Source organism: Nyctereutes procyonoides, unplaced genomic scaffold (genome assembly GCF_905146905.1).
Source record: "Nyctereutes procyonoides isolate TBG_1078 unplaced genomic scaffold, NYPRO_anot_genome, whole genome shotgun sequence".
In the NCBI taxonomy this organism is placed as follows: Eukaryota; Metazoa; Chordata; class Mammalia; order Carnivora; family Canidae; genus Nyctereutes; species Nyctereutes procyonoides.
In genome coordinates, this window is record NW_026575024.1 from 21,899,190 (window position 1) to 21,925,372 (window position 26,183).

The 26,183-nt window shown below is 50.2% G+C and overlaps 1 protein-coding gene across 5 annotated transcripts in view; it reads right to left on the reverse strand.

The window, feature by feature from the left end:
- Window positions 1-26,183, reverse strand: part of SRC (SRC proto-oncogene, non-receptor tyrosine kinase) — a 52,332-nt gene that overhangs the window by 21,727 nt on the left and 4,422 nt on the right. For 2 of the 5 annotated variants that reach the window (XM_055301363.1, XM_055301355.1), the window contains exon 2: window positions 12,778-12,848. The gene's annotated coding sequence lies outside the window, so the exon portion shown is untranslated. Of the gene's footprint in view, window positions 1-2,294; window positions 2,314-12,777; window positions 12,849-17,046; window positions 17,071-17,517; window positions 17,595-26,183 lie in introns of those variants that run through there. The other 3 variants (XM_055301360.1, XM_055301359.1, XM_055301362.1) reach the window with 3 other exon arrangements.

The following is a 26,183-nucleotide window of genomic DNA, read 5'->3' on the forward strand; positions in this document are numbered from 1 at the left end:
GGGCTCTGGAGCCAAACTCCCCGAACTCAGATCCCACCTTTACCCTCATCGGCCGTATCACCTCAGGGTAATGACTTAACCTCTCTGAGCCCTATTTCTTCATCTGGAAATGATGGGGTCATTGGGGTCCATGGTAAGTGAACGAGGCAAGTATGTTCTTGCTGGGAATGAGGCAGGTCATCCCACCACATCCGCTATGACTGATACTGTGTGATTCTGGATATACCGGCAAGGTAGGTTTGGGATATTCTCCAGGGAATGCTGCAGGCCCTGGAATCAGTCCAGAACTTCCTCTGGGAACCCATGGATGGGGAAAAGTGTTCTTGACTGGTTGAGGCCTTAGGCAAGACTACCGGCCCTGAGCCCCAAGCCCAGCTCTGCAAGCTCTCCTCCTGCAGGAACTTTAGCCAGTTCCTGCACCCCTGAACCCCTCAGGCTGACAGACTGCACAATGTGGGCGTGGCCTGCATGCTCCCTGGGGACCATCCAGCTCAGAGAATGGGCTGGGGAGACCCTGAGGAGACCTGCTCAACAGCCCAAGGGATCACCAGGGCCTCCTGAGGGACAGGCCAACAAGCCTGGAGACAAAGAAGACCAATTTCCATGGCAACCCAATCCACCGGGGTCATATCAGCACTCATATTGTTGGTGTCCCGTGGGTCCTACTGACCCAGTTCCCCGCGGCTCCAGGCTGCACCTGCTACGCAGTGGCTCCCTGGTACAGCATTCACAGCACTGACTGTGCAGCAGAGGCTACGCTAGTCCATGGAAGGACACAGGGACGAATTGCCCGGGCCTCGTGTCAGGGGACACATGCTTTAGCAGGACACTCATTTGTGGGACTTTCGGAAGAAACTAAAACTATAAAAAATATTTTTTAAGGATGATTTAAAACATTTTTTTAAATGGAGAACTTTCTAAGGGCCTGAACTTTCTTTGTTTTCCTTTTTAAGATTTTATTTATGGAGCACCTGGGTGGCTCTGTGGTTGAGTGCCTGTCTTTGGCTCAGGTCGTGATCCCAGGGTCCTGGAATCAAGTCCCACATCTTCCCCCTCTGCCTATGTCTCTGCCTCTCTCTGTGTCTCTCATGAATAAATAAATAAAATCTTAAAAAAAAAGAAATATTTATTTATTTAAGAGAGACAGCACAAGTTGAGAGTCAGGCAGAGGGAGAGGGAGAAGCAGACTCCCCACTGAGCAAGAAGCCCAACGCAGGACTCAATCCCAGGACCTCAGAATCATAACCTGAGCCAAAGGTAGATGGTTAACTGACTGAGCCACCCAGGCATGCTGAATTTTCTTTAGATTGAACTAAATGATGCAGAGGGAGCTCCCTGTCACTGGAGGTAATAATCAAGGACAGGAGAAAGAGTCATTGGGTGGGTGGTGTGCTATAGAGAAAAGAGGGAGAGTCAGGCCTGGATCTTGAGCACCGTCCCAGCACCTAGAAAATGTATGTGCCCTTTTTGGTGGGGGTGAGGGAAAAAAAGACAGTTCTTGCTCCCAAACTCTTACACTGACCCAGACCACTCCCTAGCAGGGCACTCAGCAAAAGCACAAGAGAGGCTTCAAGACCCAGCCAAGGTGGCCTGGTCTCCTGTTGCAATGTTTGTTGGTTGGAGGAGTTTCTGTTCTGTTTGTTTTGTTGGTCTTTGTGGTTAAAACCGATTATGTACGTAACACGTGTTTGTGGAAAGGCAGGGGTGTGGAGGTGAAGAGCTAGAGTACTAGAGTGTTTGAACCCCAGCCCTACCACCCCATCATGGGACTCTGCCTCAGTTTCCTCCTCTGTCAGTCGGGGAGACTGGCACTGACCATCTAGTGCCTTTGACCAAGCCCCCTGCAGGCAGGACTGGGTCATATCCATCTCCACCACCCCAGTGGCCAGGACAGGACTGGCACCTACTACTACTTATTGCTCTGGAAACATCTGCAGAATAGACAAGAGACTAAATGAGCACAGACATGAATTGCATCCTGCTTTGCTCCCCCAATGCCATGCTGTGGAGACCAAGTGTCATTCTGGATATTCAAACACTCCCAGGGCCTCGACCTTATATAGGCCCTGCTCCAAGCTGTTTGAAAATTCTCATTCATCAAATTCTCATGATAATCTGGAAGGTAGATACTAGTAGTGTTCCTGTTTTACCAATAAGGAAACTGAGGCCCAATGGGATTGAGGAACTTGTCTGAGGTCACACAGCGAGGGTGAGAAAGGACAGGGAACCACACTGAGCAGGTGCAGGTATCAGGGGCTGCTCATGGGGTCTGCTGGGGAAACCTGTGGCCCTACCTCCTGCCCTCAGGACGTCCCCTCACATGGAACAGCCAGATGCCCTTGGCGGATGGCGCACAAGCAGATCACGCGGGGCCCAGTCCCCTCTCCTAGAGAAAGCCAGAGGTTCCCAGCTTCAACAAAGCAGAGTGTGCCCATGGAAGGACAGGCACATTCAGGGTGGGGTCTAGTCCCTGCAGGGCTGCGGCCACACTGTGTGACCTCAGGAGAGACCACCCTCCTGGGCCCCAGGCTCCCTTCCTGAGGCAGGACCCCATTGCAGGACCTTTTGGTTCTGAGGCCCGAATGCCAAGTCACCATGAGTTGCCCATCTGATAGGAACCAACCCACATCTCTTCCGCCACTTGCACGCTCTGAGGTACAGATAGACCCTTGGGGGACCGAGAGGAAGTGGTGAGGCCTCTGTCCTGGGGGAGTCCGAGGTTTCCAGAGGAAGGAGGCCCCTTTCCTCTGGGGAGCCACTCCTAACCTCAGCCTCCTGACCACACTCACCAGACGGAGGGGAGGGCTTGTGCACCAGAGGTGCCAGGAAGCCAGCCTGCAACACCTCCCCTCACCCCCAGGGTCCCCACCTGGCTTGGCATCTCCCCCTGCCCAGCCTGTAGCCCCAGCCCTCCACCTGTCCCTGTCTCAGTGCTGGTGCCCTCCACCGCCCCAAATCTTCCTCAGATGTGTCCCTGCCCTCAGCCGAGCGCCTGGCTTCCGGGGCCTGGATGCAGGAGTCTGGCCCTCAGGTGCACCCTGCTCCCTGCAGCCAGGGCATCTCTGCAAACTACACAGACAACGGGGCCTCCTCTGCTTAGCACGCTCCATGGAAAGCCAGACACGACGTCCGTCCTCGCGAGGGAGGGGCTGGCGAGTAAACGATGGTCCGCTCACCGTGGGGACGGCCGTGCAGCTGAGGAGACAGAGCAAGAGCTGGGGCAGCCCGAGAAGATGCAGCGGCAGGTGAAGAGAGGCAGCTGCCAGGGCACAATGTCCTCTGGGCCCCTAGGGACCTCAGTTTCCGCAACTGGGAAAGGGGTACAATAGCGCTACCTAAGCCATGGGGTTAGTGACAGGAGTAAATGAGCCGCCGCTTGCCGTGGGCTTGCTGTGGTGCTGGCCCAGAGGACACGTGAGCTACGAGGATTCTGTAAAGGAAGTGTGTGTGTGTGTCTATGACAGCACACTGAGGTGCAGAGAAAGTTCTGGAAGGATTCCAAATTCCTCACAATGCTTCATCCAAGAGATGTGGGACATGGAGAGGAAAAAAATCCCTTTTTTTACTGTATGTGCTATATCACTTGACATTTAGAAATTACGTTATTAGTGGGGCTCCTGGGGGTGCTCAGTCGGTTAAGCACCTGCCTTCAGCTCAGGTCATGATCTCAGGGTCCTGGGGTCGAGTCCTGCATTGGGCTTCCTGCTCAGTGGGGATCTGTTTCCCCCTTTCCCTCTGCCCCTATGCCCCCACTTGTGCTTTCTCTCTCTCTCTCCCTCTCTCAAATGAGTAAATAAAATCTTTTTTAAAAATTACGTTGTCGGGATCCCTGGTTGGCGCAGAGGTTTGGCGCCTGCCTTTGGCCCAGGGCGCGATCCTGGAGACCTGGGATCGAATCCCATGTCTGGCTCCCGGTGCATGGAGCCTGCTTCTCCTTCTGCCTGTGTCTCTGCCTCTCTCTCTCTCTCTGTGTGACTATCATAAATAAATAAAAAATTAAAAAAAAATTACGTTGTCAAAAATTGTTTTTTAATGAGACTTAAAAAAAAAAAAAACAGAAGAGCTTCCCATCACTCTGGGTGAACCCCTCTTCACCCAGCCCTGCACAATTGGTGCTGTCACCCTCTCCATGACCCCTCTGCTGGAGGGCACCACACTCTTCCTCACCTCCTGACCTGGCTGCGCCCCCTCCCCAGGCACATGGACACTCACAACATCCAGAACCCTCTGGGGATAAACTGCTGTTCGGTCACAGCACTCCCACCCCCTCCTTCCCTACTCTGGCGAGCATCACCTTCACTGCTAAGGGTGGAAGGAAGCCAGAGGATTAGGATGTGAGAGTGAGGGATCCAGTTAGGCCTGGGTTCAAATCCTGATTCCAGTACTTACTAGCTAAATCTTCTTGGGCAAGTTACTCTGTGTCTCAGTCTCATTATTTTTTTTTAAGATTTTAAAAATTCATTTGACAGAGAGAAAGAGAGCACAAGCAGGGGGAACGGAAGGCAGAGGGAGAGGGAGAAGAAGGCTCCTTGCTGAGCAGGGAGTCCAACTCAGTCCAGTGTCCTGGGATCATGATCTGAGCCAAACGCAGATGCTTAACCAACTGAGCCAGCCAGGCACCCCTCAGCCTCCTTATCTTTAAAATGGGAATAATAGGGACTTCTGGGTGGCTCAGCGGTTAAGCGCCTGCCTTTGGCTCAGGGCAGGATCCTGGAGTCCCAGGATCGAGTCCCACATCGGGCTCCTGGCATGGAGCCTGCTTCTCCCTCTGCCTGTGTCTCTGCCTCTCTGTCTCTCTGTATCTTTCATGAATAAATAAATAAAATTTAAAAAAATAAATAAATAAAATGGGAATAATAATAAACCTAACATCTGAGAATTAAAGGAGAGAGGCCATGTGCCAGGCACAGAATAAGTGCTTGATAAACAGTGCACAGTGGTGTTTGCTGTCATTACTAATATTACAGGGAGGGGATAAGAGGAACCATGCGGGAGGAGACAGGAGTTAGGTGTCGAAGCCTTGAATGCCAAGCATAGAGCTGAGAACTTACACCCAGTTGATACTCAACTGTCCTGACAGCACAGTGAAGAATAGACTATAACTGTGCCCACTTAACAGATGGGAGCAAGGTTCAGAGAAGCCAAACCTTGTCTGAGGCCACAAAGCAAATGAGTGGACCAAGGCTGGGATGCTCGAGGGCTAGGAGAGTGGCATCAGAAGGCACCTCTGCATCCCGCCCACTGTGTAGCCAGCCCCCACACTCCAGACACACCCACCACTCCCCCATTGCCGCCTCCTGGACACATAGGCAACACAGGGACCAGAAGCCAAGCCCTGACATCATCCACCATAACTCTGGACCTTCCAGGGAAGCAGAAATGTCACAAAAATACAGGCCTGGAGCTTGAAAGCCAGGTTCAGATGCCGTCTTGCATCCAAGGGCCTCAGTCTACTCCTCATCAAAAATGGGAATCAGTATAATCGTTCCCACATAACTAGTTTTGTTGTAAGAAGTATGAGGTAATACATATGCAGTGCCTAGCACATAAGAAGTACCCAATAAATATTAGCTATCATCATCATCAAAATATTAGCTATCATCATCATCATTACTGTGGAAGATCTCTTTTAGATCCTTGCTCTTTTTCTTTTCTTTTTTTTTTTCTTTTTAAAGGCTTTATTTATTTATTTGAGACAGGAGAGAGAGAGAGAGAGAGCACAAGTGGGAGAGGGTTAAAGGGAGGGGGAGAAGCAGACTCCCTGTTGAGCACAGAGCCTTAGACCGGGGTCAGTCTCACAACCCTGAGATCATGATCTGACCCCAAATCAAGAGTCAGACGCTTAACTGACTGAGCTACCCAGGCACCCCAGATCCTTGCTCTTTTGTAATCACTCTCACAATGAGGCAAACTTCCCAGATTCCTCCTATGTGTCAAGCTCTGTGCATGACCGTGAAGGGATTTTCTGGTAGAGTTCATCAGGAGCCCAGGCCCAGAAAAGCCACTTCACAGGGAAAGAGTCCAGAAAAGACAAGCATGTCCACTAGTTAACCTTGCTCTGAGATCCTTGCCAATCCAATGAGCTAAGAACAAGAAATGGAAGTAATAAAATGAAATTAGAAAGGAGAAGATGAGTATCATCATTTGCAGATGTTATCAGCTCAGATCTGGGAAATCCAAGAGAATCTGCTGCAAAACTATTAAACAAAAAGCAAATTAAGTAAAGTGGAAGGAAATTAAAAGTTAATACACCTAAATCAACAATGTAGCTATATACCAACAGCAATCAGAAAATAAAACTCCTGAGTGCCTGGATTGCTCAGTTAGTTAAGCTTCCGACTCTTGATTTGGGCTCAGGTCATGATCTCAGGGTGATGAGATCAAGCCCCACATTGGGCTGTGCTCCAGCACTTGTTCCTCTCCCTCTCCTACTGCCCCTCCCCCATCTCACACTTATGTTCTCTCACTCTCAAATAAATAAATAAATAAATAAATAAAATCTCTTTTAAAAAGAAATTTAAAAGAAAGCTTAGCATTATGAAAATATCAATTCTTCTAAATTAATCTAAAAATTCAATGTGATCCCAATAAAAACCCCAACAGGATTGTTTTTTAATCTATATCAATTTTAAAGTTACAATTAAAAGTAAATATATACAAGTAGCCAGAAAAATCCTAAAAAAAAAAAAAAGGAGTGGGAAATAGCTGACCAGATAGTAAAAATTACTATAAAGTCACAGTAATTAAAACTGTGTGACATCAGCACAAAAACAGGCAAGTCAACGCCAACAGAACAGAGAATCCAAATATTGCCTCAAACATACAGAGAATTAACACAACGAAAGTGGTATTCGATGCCATTGCAAAGAAGGTAGATTATTTTTAAAATAGAGCTGGGATCAATGACCTGCAACCAAGAAACAAAGCTGGATTTCAAACTTACTCCATATGACTATAAATTCCAGATCAATCAGATTTATACCACACAAAAATAAAACCAAAAAGCTTAAAAAGGGGAGTAGAGAATAAATTTTCTAATCTCAAAATGGGAAAAACATTTAACACAGCACAAAACACAAAACCTGAAAATCATCCTTAAAATGATAAATCTATCTATATAGATAAATCTAAAATGTCTTCATGGTTAAATAAATATCATAAACACACTCAAAAGGCAGACAACAAGCTAAGAAAAATATTTGTAGCTCATATGATAGACAAGGATTTTCCCCTTAATATATAATAAACTCCCACAAAATAAGAAAAATAACCACAGGTAGTTTACAGCAAATCAAATGGCTTTTCAACATACAACAAGATACTCACCTCACTTATAAGATTATGCAAATTAAAAATACACAATTTCCCCAACCACAGCAGAATACAGATTCTTCTTTTTTTTTTTTTTTCAAAATTTATTTATTCATGATAGACATACAGAGAGAGGCAGAGACACAGGAGGAGGGAGAAGCAGGCTCCATGCAGGAAGCCCGACAGGGACTCGATCCTAGGACTCCAGGATCGTGCCTCAGGCCAAAGGCAGGCACCAAACCACTGAGCCACCCAGGGATCCCCAATACAGATTCTTCTCAAGGGCACATGGAACACTGGGATAGACCACTATTCTAAGCCATAAAATAAGCCTTAATAAATTTAAAAGGAGTGAAATCATAAAAAAGCCATAAAATAAGCCTTAATAAATTTAAAAGGAGTGAAATCATAAAAAGTATGTTTTCAAGCACGTAATGAATTAAGAAATCAGTAACAGAAATTACAAATATGTAAAAATTAATAAACTCCTCAATAACCAATGAGTCAAAAAAATTATCAAAACAATAGAAAATACTTTGAAGTGAATGAAGATGAAGACACAACACATCAAAATGTATGGGATATAGTAAAAGTAGAACTTAAAGGTAAATTTATAGCTGTATATGCCTATATTAAAAAAGAAGAAAGAAAAGAAGAAGAAGAAAAAAGAAGAAAGAAAGAAAGAAATTAAAAAAAGAGAAAAGATCCCAAACCAATAACCTAAACTTTCATCTTAACACAATAGCAAGAGAGAAGCAAATTAACCCTAAAACAAAAGGAAGGAAATAAAGATTAGGGCAGAAATTAATGGCATAGAGAATAATAAAACAATAGAGAAAATCAACAAAACTAAAAGTTGGTTCTTTAAAAAGATCAACAAAACTGACAAGCCATTAGCTTCACTGAATAAGAAAATCAGAGAGAAGGCTCAAATTACTAAAATCAGAAATGAAAGAGAGAACAATACTACAAACCTTATGGAAATAAAGACAGTTATAAGGGAATACTATCAACAATCCTACTCCAACAAATAAGAGAACTTGGATGAAATGGACAAACTCTTAAAAAAATGCAAACTAGGGCAGCCTGGGTGGCTCAGCGGTTGGTTTAGTGCCGCCTTCAGCCCAGAACATGATCCTGGAGACCCTGGATCAAGTCCCACTTCAGGTTCCCTGCATGGAACCTGTTTCTCCCTCTGCCTGTGTCTCTGCCTCTCTCTTTCTCTCTGTGTCTCTCATGAATAAATACATAAAATCTTTAAAAAAAAATGCAAACTACCAAAACTAAGAAGAACTAGAAAATCTGAATAAAGCTAAAACAAGTAAAGAGATTGAATTAGTAATTTTAAAATATGTCACAAATAAAGACCCAGGCCCAGATGGCTTCATTGGTGAATTCTACCAAACATTTAAAGAATTAATACTAAGTCTTCACTAGGAACACCACCCAACTCGTTCTACAAAGCCAGTATTACCCTAATACCAAAACCAGACAACGATATCACTTTAAAAAAAAGGGGGGGGGTGGCAGCTACAGACTATCTACTAGATTCAACAACATATAAAGAATTAACACCATGACCAGGTGAGATTTACCCCAGGAATACTAGGTTGGTTTAACTTCCTGAAAATTGATTAATGTAATACACCATACCAATACCAATAGAATAAAGGAGAAAAATCACACAATAATCTCAATAGATGCAGAAAAAGTATTTGACAAAATCCAACACTCTTTCATGATAAAAACTCAACAAATTCCCTGGAAGTGAATTTCCTCAGTCCAATTAAAGGCATCTATGAAAAACTCATATCTAACATCATACTTCATGGTGAATAGTTGAATGCCTTCCCCCTAAGATCAGGAATAAGACAAGTATGTCCATTCTTACAATTTATATTTAACATTGTAATGGAGGTTCCAGGCAGGGCAACGAGATGAAGATGAAGTAAAAGGCATCCAGATTAGAAAGGAAGAAGTAAAGCTATCTCTCTCTGCAGATGACATGGTCTTGTATACAGAAATTCCTAAGGATTTCACTAAAAACATTATCAGAACACAGTAAGCCCCGGTGGCTCAGTGGTTTAGCACCGCCTTCGGTCCAGGGCCTGATCCTGGAGACCTATGATCGGTCCCATGCTGGGCTCCCTGCATGGAGCCTGCTTCTCCCTCTGCCTGTGTCTCTGCCTCTCTCTCTGCATCTCTCTGTGTCTCTCATGGATAAATAAATAAAATCTTTAAAAATAATAATAATAAATAAATAAATAAATAAATAAATAAATAAATAAATAAATTATCAGAACTAATAAACAAGTTCAGCAAAGTTGTAAGGTACAAGATCAACATATAAAAAATAATTATATTTCTATACATTAGCAAAAATCCAAAAATAAAATTAAGAAAACAATTTACAATATCAAAGGAATAGTTAGGAATAAGAGTAACTTAAAGAAGTACAAAATTTATACTTTTAATTTTAAATTTTAAATTTTAATTTTAAATTTTAATTTTAATTTTGAAATTAAAAAATTTCAAAAATTGTTGAATGAAATTAAAATCTAAATAAGTGGAAAGACATCCCATGTTCGTGGACTGGAAAACTAAACATTGCTAAGATGGCAATATTCCCCAAATTGATCTACAGACTCAACATAATCCTTATCAAAAATCCAAGCTATCTTCTTTGCACAATTGACAAACTGATCTTAAAATTCATATGGAAGGTCAAGGGACCCAGAATAGCCAAAACAACCTTAAAATAGAGAAACAAAGCTTGCAGGCTCACTCCTCTTAATTTCAAAATTGAGGAAAAGGTCCAGTAGTCAAAATACTATAGGGGCACCTCTCTGGCTCAGATGGTAGAGCACACGAATCTTGATCTTGGGGTGGTAAGTTAGAGCCCCACGGTGGGGGTAGAGATTACAATAAATAAATAAATAAATAAATAAACAAACAAACCATGGTACTTGCATGAAGACAGACATATAAATTAATAGGACAGAAATGAGGGACAGAAATCAACCCTCACATTTATAGTCAATTGAGTTTTGACAAGAGTGCCAACATCACACAATGGAGAAAATACAGTCTTTTCAACAAATAGTTCAGGAAACAGTGGATATACACATGCAAAAGTAGGAAACTGGATACCTTCCTCAAACCCTACACCCAAAATTAACTCAAAATGGATCATGAACCTAAGTATGCAAAGTAAAGCTGAAAAAAATTCTTATAAGAAAATATAGGTATAAATTTCACAATCTTGGCTTCTTAGATATGGCACCCACGGCACAAGCAACAAAAGAAAAAACTGGATGCCATCAAAATTAAAAAAACTTTGTATCCAATGGACACCATCAAGGAGGTAAAAAGAATTCACAGAATGGGAGAAAATATTTGTAAATCATATATATGATAAGGGATCTGTACCAAGAATACATAAAGAACTCTTACAACTCAACAACAAAAAGACAAATACCCCAATTAGACATTTCTCCAAAAAAGAATTACACATGGCCAATAACTGCATGCAAAGATGCTCAACATCATTAGTCATTAAGGAGACGCAAATCAAAACCACAATGAGCTACCCCTTCACGCCCACTAGGAAAGCTATAATTAAAAAGACAGATAACAGTAAGTTGTTGGAAACCTCATACATTGCCGGCGGGAATGTACAATGGTGTTGCTGCTTTGGAAAACAGCCTGGTATTTTTCCTCAAAAGATTAAACATAGAGTTACCACATGATCCAGAAAGTCTGCTTTAGGTATGTACCCAAGAGAAAAGAGAACTTTTATGTGAAAACATAAAAATGTGTATGTGAAAAAAAATTTTAAAAAAAAACTTGTATGTGAATATTCCTAACAGCTTTGTTCATAATAGCCAAAAAGTGGAAACCACCACATATCCAGCAGTTGATGAATGGACAGATGACATGTGGTACTATGTCCAGACAATGGAATATTATTTTGCAAGAAAAAGGAATGATGCCTGACAACATGCTATAACATGGATGAACCTTGAAAGCATGATGCTAAGTGAAAGAAGCCAGACACAAAAGACCACATGCTGTATGATTCCATTTATATAAAAGGACCAGAATAGGCAAATCTATAGAAACAGAAAGACTGGTTGTTGCCCGGAGCTGGAGGAGGAACGTCTGAGGGGGAGTGGGGAGTGACTAATGGGTACACAGTTTCTTTCTGGGGTGATAGAAGTGTTCTAAAATTGATTGTGGTGATAGTTACACAACTCTGTGAATATACTAAAAACCATTAAATAGTACATTTTAAATGGGCGAGTTGTTCGGTATGTGAATTATATCTCAGTAAAGCTGTGATATTAAAAAACAAAACAAAACACTACAGCGGAGGGCCACTGTTCAACTATTAGACTGGAAAAGACCTCGAAATTCTATAGCAAAACCCACATTGGTTAAGAGTGAGGGAAGCTGGGGGGTGGAGGGGCAGCGTGAGGGTCTATTTGCGCAACCTGCAGCAAGGACAATCTGGCAATTGCCATCAAATGACAACTGCATACAACCTCTGAGCCTGCAAATTGGGCTCAATCCTAGAGGAATCCTCGCACATGAATACTAAGTGAATGACAGGATATTCATCACAGAATTGTCTATAAAAAGCAAAAGACTAGAAACAACCAAAGCATTCTTCACTAATTATTTGTTTAAAGAGATATGCAACTTTTGTTTAAAAGATTTTATTTATTTATTTGATAGGGAGAGAGAGAGCACAGAAGGAGAGGGAGAAGCAGAGAAGTTCTCTCCTTGCTGAGCAGAGAACCTGATGTGGGGCTCTATCCCAGGACCCTAAGATCATAACCCTAGCCAAAGACAGATGCTGAAACAACTGAGCCACCCAGGCCTCCCATTCCTCACTAATTAAATAAAGCCTGGTCTCCAGCCACACAAAGCATACAATGCAACCATGGAAAAGAAAGCAGTGGCACCAATGGTTCCCAGGGTACACTGCCAAGAAGAAACAGGCAGGTGTAAGACAGGGTACACCACATGCTACCATTTGTGTGTGTGTGTGTGTGTGTGTTAATTTTCTAACATACATGTTTACATATGCATCCTCCATCTCCCTAGAAGGACACATTAGAACCCCTCCAGTAGTTGCCTCTGACAAGGAGACCTGCAGCCAAGAGAAGTTTTTCCCTGTCTTCCTTTGTACTTTGAATTATTTTTTTACTGTGTGCATGGTAATGCTTTTTCTTTTCCTTTTTTTTTTTAAGATTTTATTTATTTATTCATAAGAGACCCACAGAGAGAGAGGCAGAGACAGAGGCAGAGGGAGAGGGAGAAGCAGGCTCCCTGCAGGAAGCCCAATGTAGGACTCGATCCCTGGACTCCGGGATCACACCCTGGGTTAAAGGTGGGCACTAAACCGCTGAGCCACCCAGGGGTCCCTTTTTCTTTTCCTTTTAAGAAAAAATACAGGCTTACCTGGTCTCAAATCCTGGCATGCCCTCTCTCATAGCTGGGAAGGTCACTTCACTTCTCTGAGCTTCTGTGTTCTGCAAAGAGAGGGATAATAATAATTCCCAGCTTCAAGGTTGTTGTGGAGGAGTGAATAAGACAACCCATGCACGGGGCTGCCCATGTGCCTAGTGCCCATTCAGTGCACGGTCCTTGTTTATTAATATGTTACTAAGTCCACCAAGTTGGATTGTAACAGGTGCCAGCAGAGAGCCTCAGACCAAGTGTGCAGAACACCAGCAATACTCTGACAGGGAGAAGGTGGGAAGGGCTTGCTGTGAGAGGCAACATTTGAGGAGGACTTCAAGGACAAGAAGGAGTTCCACAAGCAGAGAGACTGGGGACAGTGCTCCTGGCAAAGGGAGCTATGCACAAAAAGACAGAAATAGGAAAGCCCTGGGTATTCACTCAAGAGTTGTGCATTTGTTGGCTCCTTCCACAAAGCTTGGCTGAGCACCTGCTATGTGCCAGGCATTATGGTGGGAAAGACAAAAGCCAAGTGGCCAAACGGGCCAAGGGATGAATTACAGAGAATACAGCAATGGGGACAAGGAGGCACTGGGGTAGAGCTGCACTCACTCATACCCAACTGCTCAAAGAGCAGACCAGGAAAAGGAGGCTCAGAGAGGGACAGGGACTGCCTAAGGTCCCTCATCCCACAGGCACCCTCCTGATGTGTACCCCTCAGAAGGTACCATCTAAACTGGGGGCCCCACCTAAAGGAGAGGCAACTAGTTCTCAAATGATAACAACAGCTGGTTGATGGGTAGAGAGACTCCTGCGTGTCAGGCACCAGACTAAGAATGACACTACATGCGTGAGTCCCAATGAACCCATTGCAGCCGTACGTGGTCAGCCCCATTTGCAGATGAGAAAACCAAGGCATACAGAGTTCACGGTGCTTGCCTCAAGTCACAGAGCTTGTAAGAGGCAGCATCAGCCAGCAGACTTGAACTGTGGGCTCTGCAGCCTCGTGTCCCAGGGCCCCACTCCCAGAGGAGCCACCAACAGGACCTCTGTCAGCAGTCACAACCCCTCTCAGAGGGGCCCAAGGTAGGAGCTCTTCTCAGCCAGTCCAGGAATGTCTCCTGATAACAGTGACCCAACCCGGGGTGGGGGAAGGATGGGCAGTGGAGGTTGTGTCAGGAATGTGTGGGGTGGAGGAGGGAGGAGGTGGTAGGGAGGGAAACAGCCCATCAGCAGCCCATCAGCAGCCATCTGGAGAGATGGACTGGGAAGTCCTGCCTGAGCCAGGTGGGGTACAGCATCATGGTTAGAGGGGCCCTGCTGTGGCCCACGGGTGGACCCTGGGTAAACTGATCAAAGCCTCCTTCGGTACCACAGAGTCGGCCATGGTCATCCCCAGGCAGCTGCAAAGGCAGATGAGCTAACGGACGCAGAGCCCTGAGCACACAGGCTATTCTTCCAAAACGGGGCCCTTACTATTGTGGCCATGACGGTTTCCATCATTGCTTAGCTATCTAGTTCTCTCCAGGACCCAGCCATACAGGGATCAGCCCTGTCTCGCAGAGGAGGGGACAGAGAGAGGCTCAGAGAAGCCAAGTCAGGTGTCCCAGCCACCATCCAAGACAGAAGCAGGCCAGCTGGGGATCCTGGCTCTCCTGGCCCTAGGCCACTGTCAGCCCTTCTCTCCAAGGCCACTGCTCCCAGCTGAACTCTGGCAGGTAGCCCACACATCGAGGACAAAGCAGGGCTCCGGGGCCAGTCCATTTTTCCAAAAGAGGAATTGGAGGCCAAGACAGGGGAGCCCCAGGAGGACCACTTATGGAGTGAACATGTGACCCCTCTGAACCTCCAAGACTCAGTCCCCAACTGACGCCCCTCCCTCCTCACAAAGCCCCGTGGGGCAGGTACACTAGCACTGCCCTGTCCACGGAGGGGGAAGCTAAGGCCAGAGGAGCTGGCGAGGGGGCCAGTCCAATGCTCCCATTTCACAGATGGGGGCTCCATCCCTCTCCTGCCTCCCTATAGCCTCCCACATGAGAATGGAAGCTCCCCACGGGCAGGGGGCTTCACCTGATTCCTTCCTTCCTTTCACACTCTCAAAAGAATTCCCTGTCGAACTGGGGTGTTTTTCTACAAGTGGTTTAGGAATATGGAAAGGACTCTGACTCCAGAGTGGGGGTAATATGAACGATGACAGTAGTAATAGCTGGTATTTATTTAGGACCTACTACATACCATTCTCATTACCCCATTCACAGATGGAGAAACTGGCACACACAGATTAAATGATGAGACTAAGACCTCACCTCCTAGCAGCTGACTGGCAAGTCCCTCCCTCTCGGATCTTCCCCCTACAGGGAAGGGCCCAAGGAAGGAGCCTTGGCTGGGCTCTTCTTGGTAGGGTCTAGGGCCACCTCGGCTCCCTCTCCAAAACTCAATGCCATTGGCTGCTTCAGTGCAGGCCAGTGGGGTGGAATGGGGCATGCTGAAGGCCACACTTCCCCCCACCTACTTCCTCCCACCTAAGGTTCACACTACCCCTTCAAATGCTCCCAATAGCCCTGAAGTGAGCCATGGCCACACGCATGTCACACACGAGGATATAAGGTCTCCCAGAAGCTGCCCAGCGAGGAAGTGAAGACCCAGATGCCAACACAAATCTGAGTGATACCAAAGCCCATCCTGTCTCCACTGGATATATAAGGAGGCATGGGAAGGGCAATCTAGGAGGTTGGCACAGCTTATGCAAAGGCCCTGAGACAGGAAGGTCAGATGTGCAGGGAGTTATCAAGTGAGCGGTCTGGACCGTGTGAGTCCCAACTTAACTAGGTCACTCGCTGCTAGTCTTTGGCCAAGGCCTGAAAAAGTCTGAAGGAGGGCCTGAAAGGGATCTGTCTAGCAATTTAGATCAGAAAAATTGAGAGAAGAGGCCATGAAAGTTTTCTCAGGCCCCTGAGACTGTGGGGTGGGGCAGGGTTAGGTTACTGAGCCTTCATCCCCCAGCGATCATCTCAGAGCACAGTGACCTCCAGCTCTAGAGGGCTGGAGGGCCAAGAAGGGGCCTAAACCATGGCGAACTTCCCAAAGGAGGGGATATCTCAGTTGAGGTCCGAAGGCTGGGCAGTGTGCGAAAAGAGGAAAGGGAAGTATGATCCAGGCAGAAGAGACTGCTTGGGCAAAGGCCTAAAGGTAGGATCGTTAAGAGAAAGGAAGGGAGCCAGTCAGTATAAGGCATGCAGCCTCAGTCTCCCCAGCAACAAAATGGGGGAAAAGACAGGCATCCAGTGGGTGGCTCCAGCTTTCCCATGCCTGCTTCCCACCATTCCCCCCCTCCAAGGCCCAAGAGGTTAGTCACTGGAAGGGTCCTCCTGCCCATGGGAGCATCTTGGGGTCAGGGAGGTCCACAGGCTTGGGAGGTTTCACCCACCCTACTCTAGCCTCTACCCCAGAGCCTAGGCCAGGCAGCTTGGCCAGTGGGTGGGCAGGGAGGCTCACAGGCCAAAGGTCACAGCCCTGGTGTCAGGGAGCCTTTGTGAGACATCCTCCTTCACAGACCAAGAGCTGAGGCTTAGAGGGGGGCGCCCAGGCCCAGGTCACACAGCGAGGCGAGTCTGGCCCCTGAACGAGGGTGTGGGGCACCGGGACTGAAGAGAAGATTCTCAAGGCACTAAGCCCAGTACAGGCAGGTTCCAGGGACCCAGCCAGGTACCACCTGGCTGAATGGAAGGCCTCCATCGGAATCGCTGTGTGACCTTGGGCCAGTCACGCCCCATCTTGGGGCTCAGTGTCTGTACCCTGACAGAGGCCCTGGCATGTCAAAGGTTCCTTAGCAGATGCCACTCCCGACCCCACCCCCCACCCCCATGCCACTGAGGTGACAAGTTTTGCTTTCTCTGGGCCTCTCCAAGGTCATCTCTCTGGGGGCTCACAGCTGCCCCACCCCCACTGGCTGATGGCTGATGGGCCTTGGAGGGACCATTGCCAGCCAGTGGCCTCTGCCCACTGCATTCAGGGGCTCACAGTGTTCGCTACTCCCTGACAGCAGCTCTGCTTCTCTGCTCTGGGAACACATAGTGCCCCCTCTTCCCCACCCACACCCAGGCAGAACTCCCTCTGGGGACACTGGTGGGCAGAAGCACCTGGTGGCCCGGCCCCTCCACAAAGTCAACCCGAGCTCCAGCCCCCGTCCCCGCCCCCAGCCTCAAAGCCCACACACAGGTGGCCCACCCTGCATGCGTGACCAGGAAGTCCAGCCCACCCTTCACTTACCCACAAAATGATGCCTCTGGCAGCCCTGAGGAAGACAGCCTCTGAGCCTGAGGTTGGGGACAGTGTCAGCGGGGTGGCCTGTGGGCCTGCTGCTCACAGGACGGAGGCCTGCTGCATCTCCTTCCTCCCACCTCTCAACCCTCCCTTCAACTTGTAATCACCCTCTAACCTTCACACGTGGCACGTGCTGTCTGCACCCCACCAAAGCTTCCCCACCTGCCTTCCCTTGACCCTTCACAAATTCCAGTGAGAGGAGGGAGGGAGGGAGAGATGAATGGGTCCTACCCAGGGCCCCAGACAACAAAGAGGCACAGGGGGTGGGAGGTGGGGGCGCCTCGCCCTGGGTCTGTCCAGCCCCACGGCCTACACCCTGACCCCCGCTCGCTGCTGCCGTCGCCTGACACGTCCCCGTGCCAGAGCTTGCGACCTCCCTGACCTCCACAGGGCAGTGTGCAAGTCTGAGGCACCCACCTCCAGGCCCCGAGCCCCACCCGGCACGGGCCGGGACGCAGAACGGGTCCCAGGGGCTGTTTGCGGGGTGAGCGGGGAGCGCGGGAAGAGTGAGCCAGGGGCCATCCACGGGCCAGGGCAGCCACAACATGTCTGGTCCCGTGTTCGTGGAGCAAACACGCTCGGGGCTGGCAGGCCTCAAACCGGCTCTGCCAGTGTGGCCAGGGCGGGGCGGGGCGCTGCAGGCTCGGGCTGGCATCCGGGAGAGGGATGGAGGGGGGCCGCCGGGGACAGGGCCCGCAGCCCGGGGAAGGCAAAGGCTAAGCAGCCCGTGGAGCCCCCCTAAGCCCAGCCTGTAGAGGCAGAGCCATGCCAGCCCCTGCAGCTCTTGGGTTTCTTCCTGGGCAGGAAGGGGACTCCTTCCCAGACTCCAGGCCCTGACCTGCCCTGTAGCGTGCAGGATCCCTTCCCGCTGGGACCTGTCTACACCTGTCCACAGCCTAGAAGCCCTAGAGGGAAAGGGAAGGGCAAGGCCCGGAAGTGGGTGGCACGGGAGCAGGGCAGGGCGGCAGGCCACCTGGTGTAAAACGCTGCTCTGTCCCTGGTTGCTTCGTGGCCAGTTTCCCCATGTGGAAAGTAGTGCTGGGCATGGATTCCGGGGACCTCCTATCCCTTGGCGCTGAGTTATCTAGAAGACACCTCCTGGCAACTGCAGCGCTGCCCCAAAGCCCAGCGCTGGGGGTGACATAGCCAGAGGCCCAACTTACACACATGTCCTCACTCTCCACAGAACAACAATAATAAACCTACTGATTACTTAATGTTTATTGTATGCCAGGCATCAGGCGTGGCACTTTACGTTTTATCTGCCCCGCCCCCCAACACTGCTGTGATCTAGGAATCCCCAGCAGAGGAAACAGGTCCAGGTCACGTGGCAAGTTAGAGTCCAGGCTCCTGACCCCACCTCTGAGGTCACACTGAGGCAGCCTCCATCTCCCTAAGATAGTTCAGGGCAGGAAAGAAATCTTAGGTACAGAAATCTTTAGCTAGAACTGGGGAGGCAGGGTCCGTACTCCCCAAATCCATAGATCCCTGGAGTCCTGAGAGACCAAGCCCCAACCCTGCCCCACTATGTAACCCAGGCAGTGGGTGTACCACTCTTAGCCTCAGTTTTCTCATCTGTAAAATGGGTAGGGTCCTGCCAGTTTTGCCTAACGTACAGAGCCATGGGAACAGAAAGGTTCAGCCCAGCCATCAGGACACGGTGAGGAAGGCACTGGGAATTTGTGCCTCCAGATGGACCGGGTAAAGGGAACAAACAAACCAGAAGCCACCATGGCCTGTGGCGAGGACTCAGCCCCTCATCACCAGCAAGCAGCCCAAGAGAGGAACGATGATTCCTCCTGCCCCCACGTAACCCGGTTCCCAGTCCTGCCTATCCCACCTCCCAAACACATCCTGAATCCACTTCCCTCTCACCATGGCCACCCCACTGCCCAGGTTCAGCCTCCTCCCCCAAGCTGGACAACTGGGAGCAGAGACCCTTTCTGGAATGTCAGTCTGAACCATGACTCTTGCTTAACACCCTTCACGGCCCCTATGAAACAAAGGACAAAGTCCTCCCCCAGGCCTCCAAGCCTTCTAGTGGACTCTACCGGCCCCACCCCCTTCACTTCTGTTCTTCTCACACTGTCCACTGCTTCCCCTTCCCCTGAGAACCGGGCGCACACACTCACTCGGGCCTTTGCCCTTGTCGTCCCCTCTACCTACCAACCCCAGACATCTACACACCCCACCCCTTCACGTCTTCCAGGTGCTTCACTCAGACATCACAGGCTCAGAAGGCCCTGCCTGGCCACCTGTTTCAATGGCAACACGCCCCACCAACTCTGTCCTCTCTTTGAGTCTCATTTCAAAAGCTACCTCCTCACAGAAGGCTTCTCTTGACCTCCTCCTGCCCAAGTAAGGACCTTCAACTTCTCCTTCCTAGCACAGACCACAGCACTGATGACATAGCTGCCCATGGGAGCACACGTCTGAGGACAGGGGCCACTTCTGTCTCACTCACTGCTGAAAGCCCTGCAGTGGGTGTAATATTTAAAACAGATAACAGCTGGGAAACTTGGCTACCATCTGGCCAGAGTGGCCCCTGGCTGAAAGCATAGGGCCTAGCACACAGTGGATACCTGGTAATTACAGAATGGATGGACAGATTCATGGATGGATGGATGGGCAGATGAATAGACGGATGGATAAGTGAAAAGGGCATACACAGTGGGGTTGGGACTTGCCAGGGATGCTCAAGGCCCTGAAAGGTGGCCCAGAAAAGGGATGGATCTGTCCAAGCTCATCAGCCAGACTTTCTGGCCTACGCAGCTGCAGCCAGCCTGGACTCTCCTCCTGCACAACCCGACTTTCATTTCCCATCTCCTCTGCCTGAGGAAGCTCCTTCCCCCGGGGGGACTGGGTGAGGAGGAGGGGCAGGCGGCCCTCTGGTCCTCGATGAGAGGGGGGCTCCCAGGCTCCATCTGTCTCGCCACAAAGGGGCTTTGTCCTCGGTGCCTGTGCTGAGCCCAAGGCAGACCGGAAGCCACCCCTCAGCCACCCAGCAAGTCTTACCACCCCTGGTCAGCTGGGCCAACAGCTCCAAAGCCAGACCCCAGGGGCCGGCATGGTGTTGGGCACAGCCTTGTGAAATCTTATTAAGCCCTAGGACACTCTAAGGTGACCCCCATTTTGCAGATGGGGAAACTGAGGCTCAGAATAGCAAAGACACTTGGGCTCCTGGCCCACAGAGAACAAAGCTGGGTTTCAAACCCATGCCTATCAGGCATCAGAGTCTTCAGCCATTGTTCTTTACTCACCTTGTCTGGAGTACAGACCGTCTGAGTTTAAGAGGGCAGAGGGGCTTTTCTGGAGTCTCGAATGGACCCAAGCAGGGAGACCTTTGCCCTGGCAAGCTTTACTCAACATGGCAGGGAGATCAGGCCTTGAACCCGGAGCCCTTGCCCCATGCCCAGCCCATGTCCCAGGCACCTTCAGAATCAGCCAGCCAGGCCCCAACACGTCTCCACCACTTCCTGCCAGGCGGGCTTCCACAAGGAAAGGATGTACAGGCAGGCAGAGTGGGGGCTGAGGCCTCCATCCCCCAACTTGCTGCTCCCCCATCAATCCCAGACTTGCCATTTACCTGGCTGGCACCCACCTTCTCCCCAGGGCCACCTCACCAAAGCCACAATGCTGACAGGGCTCCCACTCACAGTGCTAGATGAATCAGTTCTGTCCAGCTATCTCCTCATGCCCAAGGATGGCATGTAGACTCTGAGCAGGCCCTCAGACCTCTCCATGGATGGGCACCAGCACCTCTGAAGTCAAAATTCTACCCCTCCTTGGGGCTCCAACAAGAGGAGCTGCCCATGCCACAGCTTCAGGCCCCAGTTCAAGCTCCACCTCCCCACAGAGAACTATCTCATCCTTTCAAGTATGTCATGTACCACTTCCTCCAGGAAGTCCTCCCTGATCTGCTTCCTCTGAGGCCCCAGACCAGCCCCTACCTTCTGCCTCAGGTAGGGGTTCTTGATCCCTATCTGGAACCCCAGCCTCTCTGGACTACCTTCATTTGGTAACAGTAACTGAGCACTGGAGAGCCAAGTCTGGCCTTTGTCTTCCCTTCGCACCTTCAGCAGGAGGCCTCAGCAAAGCCTGGCAAGATATTGAGGCCTTGCCCGGTCAACCTAGTCCCCTTCTAACTACCCTGTACATGACCTGACACATACCCCCACCTCCCAAGGCTATAGCTGCACACACCAGGTGAGTTCCCACCTCCAGATATTTGCCCAGGCTCTGCCTTTGTCCTGGCATGTCCTCACCATTGCTTTTTCCTGTGAGCTCCTGCTCATCCTTTAGGACTCAAGTCAGGTATCACTTCCTCTAGGAAGCCCTTCTGGCCTTGTAATGGGCTGCCAAAGTTCCTGTGGTGCCTACCCAGTGGTAGGACAATGATCAGGGTCTGTGTCTGGCTCCACCAGAGTGCAGGCTGTTCCCAGAGTGCATCCCTTGGGGGTCTCTAGCACCCAACACAAGGTCCAGACACCAGCAGCACGTAATCAAGAGTCCAGCTGCCAACTCCCTACCCAGAGAATCCAGGGACAGAGGCCAGGAACAACTCCCAGAGGCAATAATGAGTCCTATTTTGCCCATGCTGCCCACAGATCTAAGGTATGGGCGGAGTGGTGGTGGGGGGGTGCTTTCTGCAAATGGCCAACTGGTAACCAAACCCACGTCGTTTCTAAAACTAGGGCACAGGAGAGAAACGGGAACAGCAGAATTGTCCCCAAATAGAACTGTGGCTCATCTGGTTCCAGGGCCTTCGGGAACACCTGGCAGGGAGGGGGGTGGGGAGCACAGGTGGCTGCTCCCAAGGCTCTGAAAGGAAATCTAAAGTTTGGAGGGCAGGAAGGTCAACATCACCACAGTCACTGCTGACACCCTGCCCACTCCCCTCAGGGTCAGTCCAAATCCTAGAAGGTGGCAGTCCACTCCACCTACCCCCAACTAACTACAGGGTACTCCTACTCTGAGCCTTGGCTCACATGGGTCCTCTGCCTGGAATGCTGCTGCCCCTTCTTGCCAGTCAGAATCCTGCCCATCCTCATGCCTGTAACCACTAGCTGGGGCCTTTCTCTAAGCCTAGCATGGGCAGGCATCTGGGGGGAAATGAGCTATCCAGTCCTCCCAACAGCTTCGTGAAGAAAGATGTCTGCCCCCATCTCACAGATGAGAAACTGAGGCTCAATGAAAGAAGCCATTCGTCTAGGGCACACAACAGAGGAGGAAGGTGGACCAGATGATATGGTGGGACCTGGGTGCTGGTGGCTGCAGGGCACCCTGAAGGCCTGGCCTGGCCTGATTCAGCCTCCTAGGCAAGACGAGCCTTGAGAACTTGGCATAATTCAGGGACAAAGTCCACAGGGCACAGCCCCCATCAGCCTAGACAGGTGCCCCTACCTCCCCCAACCCCCACCCTAGGGTGGCTGCAGACTAAGGAACCACATTGGTTTGATGTGATGGAACTATCTCCCCACCATATGCACAAACCCACTGAACAGATGAGAAAACTGAGTCCTGGAAGGAGATAGTTTCCCTATCTGGAAATGGGATGTGCCCCCAGGAACTTGTGACATCCCTCTGTGGCCTGATGGATGCTATTTCCTTTCTCTGAGTCTCAGTTTTCCAATCTGGAGAATGGGATTGTCAATTCTTTCGTCTTCAAGCTGATACAGATTATAACAAAATAGCGGCTAATCTTTCTCCAGTGCCCATTAGGTGCTGGCTTTGCTGAGAGCATCCCGCACCTTAGAACAAGCCTATGGCATGGATACTGGCATTAGGCCCATTTTTCAGGTAGGGAAGCTGAAGCACAGAGAGGTGAAGTGACTCACCAAAGTCGCACAATTTGTGGGTGACAGCAGTTGGAGGTAGGAGAGCCCTGGGGCTGGGGGCCGGTAGCTTGCCAGAGAAGTCTCCAGGCCTCGCCATCTGAGAGGAATGCCAGGAAAGGGCTAGAGGAGGATCAGGGGTCAGACAGGAGGCAAAGAAGGGCTCAGCCCACATGAGGCAGGGCAGGCCTGTGGAGTCCTTGGGGCCCCGGGTCCAAATTCATGCACTGGGTGACCTTAGGCAAGCTGCTTTGCTTGTCTGAGCCTCAGTTTCCTGTCTTGTGAAATGGGGCCAGAACTTGCTGCCTTGCATGATGCTGTGAGGACCAGACACAAGCACTTACCTGGCACCGGCCCAGGGCCCAACTACGTGCTGAGGGAGCCAGTGACTCCTGAAGGACCTCCAGGGGCTGATCCCTGCTCCCTCAGGACCACGAGTGCATCTGGTTCTCCACTCAGGAGTGGGAGCATGGGCACAACCTGCCCCTTCTCGGAGGCCCAGAAGGAACACTCCCAGCTCTGCCAGCCTTCCAGGCCACGGGACCTCACACAAGTCACTTCACCTCTCTGAACCTCCAAATCCTTTCGAGGGGTTCCTGCCTCGGGAGACTGTGGGCTCATGGGGGTGGGGGCGGGGCTCAGTGCCAGCAGAGAGAGCCACTGGGGGGACCCTGACTTGGCGTCTCATTTTCCTAATTTGCCAAACGAAGATTATTACTCCTAGCCCTGCTGGGGGCGCTGAGAGGTGGCCGTGGAAGGTGCTCTGTAGACTGTAAAGTGCAGTGCCCTTGAGCCATGATTACCATCACCGACCTGCCTAAGAAGCAAAAAGAATCCTGTGACTTGCCATGTAGGGCAGAAGGTGTCAGAGCCATGAGGGAAGGCAGAGAAGGGGCAGTGGGGTGCAGAGGAGGGAAGAATGGACTCGGGCTGGGGCACAGAGCGTGGTCACTGAGAGCTTCCCGGCGGCAGGCGCAGAGGCATCTCAGCCGCTTAGACAAGTATGGAGAGGGAGGGCCACTGGGCAGTGGGCCCACAGGGGCAAGGCACGGAGGCCGGAGCACCCAGGCCCACAGGGGACAGCTGAAGGTTCAAAAAGCCCAAAGCCCACTGAGTACCAGGGAAATGTGGGCGTGGCCGGGGCGGGGCAGAGGCAGGGCTCACCTCCAGGACCCCGAGCTGGGGGGCCCCCTACCCCCACCCACCTTGCCTCGCTCTGAGCCTCGGCTACCCCTGCAAAGCACCAGCGCAGTAACAGCTCCCGCCTCGTGGGCCAAGCACCCACGGCTCCATCAGTGGTCACCTTCACAGAGAATGGGCCGGCTCAGTGAGGAGGCCTCAAATGTCGCGATCAGGACACTAGAAGGCCTTGACAAGTCGCAGGTGGGCAAGCCACAGGTGGGCTAAGGCGGGAGCCCGTCAGGGAGGCAGGATGGCGCTCATGGTCTCCAACTCACCCAGTCACAAAACCTGTTTCTAGTTAACCTTCCCCTTGGCCACGTCCCATTGGACAAGCCTGCCACAGACACATACGTCCGGTCTCAGCCCCAGGGAGTCCCCAATTCATTGGCCTGTAATTCCTGTCCACAGTTCCCGCCTGGTCAGGGAACTGCCTTCATAATTATGGGCGCTCAGAAATACTAAGCACTTACTGTGTGCGGACTCTGCCAAAGCAGACATACATTCACTCATCTGATCCTCACATCACCTTGTCAAAGCTGCCATTGGCACTGTCATCCCCATTTCTAAGACAGGGAAACCAGGGCCCCAAGCAATTGTTTTTCCACAATCCTACACAGCAAATGGCAGTCAGGATTTGAACCCAGAACCAATCAGCTCCAAAAGCCTTGCTACTTCTAATCCCTTTATGCCATGAGTAGCCACTGAGCACCCCATGAGATGCCAACCCGTGGAGCTGGGGGCTCCCTGCAAGACCCTATATTCTCCCCTATATCTGAGGGGAGATCCATCAGCCAGAATCAGAAGCCCAGAAAGTCAGGATCACCTGTCCCCCGCAATACACCAGCCCTATTCCTTGGGTAAGATTTCAGGCAAGCTGGGTGCACACTCAGTGGGAATTGGATGCTACAGATCACCCAGAAGCCAAAAGTCTGGGCTCACACTTCGCTGTGCTGGGAGACCGTGGCCCCAGCCATTGTCCCTTCTGAGCCTCTCAGTTTCCTTTTCTGTGTAATGGGAACAAAAGTTTTGCCCATCCCATGCTAAGGCAAAGGATGGAATGGTCCACGTGGCTACAACCTGGCTGGAGAGGGCACGACATGAGGACATCCACATCAGACAGAGTAAAGGTCAGGGCAACAAATCTGGGCAGGGCAAGAGAAAGTAATCGGGCCCGGACGGGGAGGCTGAGTCTCCCGACTTCCATCCACGGCACCAGGAGTCTGCCTGCAGGCTGCTTGGAGGACTCATTGCCACAGTTTCTAACGGCCCCACGTGGGCTCAACAGCCAGGCCTGCCCTGGACAACTCCCGCAGGAGAGGCTTCTCATTTTATTCTGGAACTCCTCCGGGTCATTGTGTTGGGAAGAGAGGAGCTTAGGCCCAGGGTAGAAGAGGGTCCCTTGGGTTTGGCGCCTGCCTTTGGCCCAGGGCGCGATCCTGGAGACCCGGGATCGAATCCCACGTCGGGCTCCCGGTGCATGGAGCCTGCTTCTCCCTCTGCCTATGTCTCTGCCCCCCGCCCCCCCGTGTGACTATCATAAATAAATAAAAATTAAAAAAAAAAAAAAAAAAAGAAGAGGGTCCCTTGCTCAAGGTCCTATAGCCAGGGCTTTGCTCCTGGCTGTGGGCTCTGGGGTCCTTCCCATCCACCTCTCCCTTCACTCGGCCCCACCCAGGCTGTCCAGTGGGAAGGGGCAGGCTGGCTGAGTTGGGAGAGCCTTGGATCAAAAGACTAGAGATGTGCATTTTTCTCCTAGCTTGGATAATATGTCCCGGGTCTTTCTGGCCTCAATTCCCCCATCTGTGAAAAGAGAAGGTCAGAATGGATCGGGAATGACAAACGCACAGCACATGGACAACATGCTCTAATCCTCTGCCAATGGCAGACATTACTCATCTCTCACAGCGCTCCTTCCCAGGAAGCCAAGCCTGGACCTCAGAACGCTTCTCGACACAGCAGCGCAGGCCTGGGCCATCTTAAAACGGGATGATATCTGAGCCCCCGAGAGGGAAGGGAGGGGAGAAAGATGTCACATTTACTGACTGTCCAGTAGACTCAAGCCACTGG